This window comes from Orycteropus afer, unplaced genomic scaffold (genome assembly GCF_000298275.1).
Source record: "Orycteropus afer afer isolate SDZICR_OR568_19922 unplaced genomic scaffold, OryAfe1.0 scaffold00070, whole genome shotgun sequence".
Taxonomy (NCBI): Eukaryota; Metazoa; Chordata; class Mammalia; order Tubulidentata; family Orycteropodidae; genus Orycteropus; species Orycteropus afer.
In genome coordinates, this window is record NW_006921657.1 from 8,274,675 (window position 1) to 8,277,308 (window position 2,634).

General features: G+C 41.1%; 1 protein-coding gene across 1 annotated transcript in view; it reads right to left on the reverse strand.

Moving 5' to 3' along the window:
- The window catches only part of TSPAN15 (tetraspanin 15), a 68,194-nt gene that overhangs the window by 57,949 nt on the left and 7,611 nt on the right, over positions 1–2,634 (reverse strand). The window lies entirely within an intron of this gene.

A 2,634-nucleotide genomic window follows, 5' to 3' on the forward strand; every position in this document is an offset into this window, starting at 1 on the left:
AATAGTCTACATAAACCCCATGACCTCATCTACTCTGAGACCAGAAGAACTAGATGGTGCCCGGGTACAATTACCTACCATTTTAATCAGGGCCACAATAGATATACCCTGATAGAATGGGAGGAAATTGTAGAATAGAACCTCAAATTCTTAAAGAACCGGAAACCAGACCTACTGGACTGGTTCAGACCAGAGGACTCCCTGAGACTGAGACCAGAGGACTCCCTGAGATAATCTTCATATCTTGAGCTAAAACTAACCACTGAGGTCACCTTGTAGCTAAATAAATAACAAATTGGCTAAAAAAATAAATAATATCACCCATAAGAACCATGCGACTTTAAAAATCACCTATATGAGACCAAATGGTTAACAATTAGTTTAAAACAAAGATGAGAATGAAAGGGAGCAAGGAAACTAGATTAAAGGAAACAGAACAACCAGAATGGAGATGAGAATGCTCACGCAATGTAAAGAATATAACCAATGTCACTGAATAACTTGTGTAGAAATTGTTGAATGAAAACCTAAACTGCTGTGTGAACCTTCATTAAAACACAATAAAATATTGTTTAAAAATGGTATTATAGAAGGTGCATAACTATGGCAAAACTTATGGCCCTTTCCAGACATAAAAACGGAAATGAAAGTATTAGTACTTTGAGCTTATAAAGCAAGTAACCTTTGGCCCCATTCCTCCTCCCCAGAGATAGCACCAGAGATAACGGGCTTTCCTATAAAGGCTTTCCAATTAACACTAAACCTAGTTCGGGACAAATTGCTTACTCACACACTGGGCCTCCACCCCACAGTCAAACTCTGGCACCTGGATCTGCCCTGGCAGAGTTAGCAAATGCCTGAGTTCTTGACATGGGTAGGGAGATTTCTAAGCAGAAATCCTTCCAAGGATGGGAAGTCAAGGATTTGGTAAAGCCATTCAGTTGGCTGGAAAAGAAGTTCAAGTTCTGAGTTCCACCCTATCCAAGAGAAGCACAGCAAGGACTAAAGGGTGGGCTACTACAGGGGCTGAAGAGGACGGCGACGGACGAAGGCCTTAAAAACTCCAGTTCACTTTTATTTGAACTGCAGAACTTTTCTTTTGTATGGCACTTTGCGTGATCACATATCATGAGCTCTCCGTATCACTAATTCTAAACTCAATCCAGAGAGGTAGGTGGAGCACAATAAAAGTTACTCATTTTACGCATGAGAAAACAGGCTCAAAGAGGTTTGCAGAGAGACTGGTCTGTGGTCACAGAAAGAGCAGGTAAAGCCAGAAGCACAACCTCCACCTTCTGACTCCTGTTTTTCCCTAATCTTCCCACCTCCCCATCCATCAACCTTGGCCTTTCCTCTTTCAACTCTGACCTATAGAAAGGCTAACTCCTGAGGCTAGACAAGCAAAAAATTCCAGAATCAGAATCAAGGGATCTTTGTGTCCACCTAACCCAATGGTTCTCAACTCTGGCTGCACACTAGAAACATGTGGGAACTTAAATAAATACAGATGCCCTCAGAAATCCAAGAAGGGGTCACTGTGAGTCAGATTCAACTTGATGGCAGTGAATTTGGTTTTTTGGTTTGCCCAAGCCCCACCCTGAGAGCAGCTAAAACCAAATCCTCTAGTGGACCCAGGCATCTATAGTTTTGGGGGGGTTTTTTTGGTTTGTTTAACTTTCTAATAGATTCTGATGTACATTTGGGGGGAGAACTACTGAATTATGCCTCAAATCATCCCACCTCAATCCTGTGTACAACCTTCTGTCTCCCTGGAACTTCCATCTACCAGTCCTTGCACCATTCTCTGGGCCCCCAAATATACTGCTCATCTCTTTTCCACATTACTTGGAGTCAGAGAATTGGATTAGAGCTGGGCTCAGCCTTTTTCTGGATAGGTGGCCCTGGGCAAGTCCTGACCACTGAGGCCCAGAACAGGGAAAGGACTTGCCTAAGATCTCCCAGTGAGTCAGTAGCAAAGGAAGACTAGAACCTAGAACTCCTGACCAGCAGGTGAGGTCACACCCAACAGAGTGGGCATATGGAAAGTTTTTTTTTTTTTTTTAAGTAAGTCAAATAGTGTGGTGCAGACATATAGTGCTCTAAGGAGTAGTATATGAACTTCAATAGGCAAAATCTAGAATTCAGGACCTTAAACAAGCCTCTTTTATACATTAGCATTTTATTTTATTTATTTTCCTTCACTCAAGTTAATATGTGTCTGCCCTCTAGATAGTGGTTTACCCTCCCTTCCCCACCTACCCCTGGGAATCATCAAAGAATATTTCTTTTTTTGTGAAACCCTTTTCTTGACAATGGTCTCATACCATACTTGCCCTTTTGTGATTGACTTACTTCACTCAGCATAATGAGCTCTAAGTTCATCTCTGTTATGAGATGTTTCTCAGATTCATCATTGTTCTTTATCATTGTGTAGTATTCTGATGTGCATACGTACCATAATTTGTTGATCTGTTCCTCCATAGATGGACATTTAGGTTGTTTTCATCTTTTTGCTATTGTGAATAGTACTGCAATGAACATTGGTGTGCATATATCTATTTGTGTCATGGCTCTTTTTTCTCCAGGATATATACCTAGTAGTGGAATTGCTGGATCATATGATATTTCTTTATC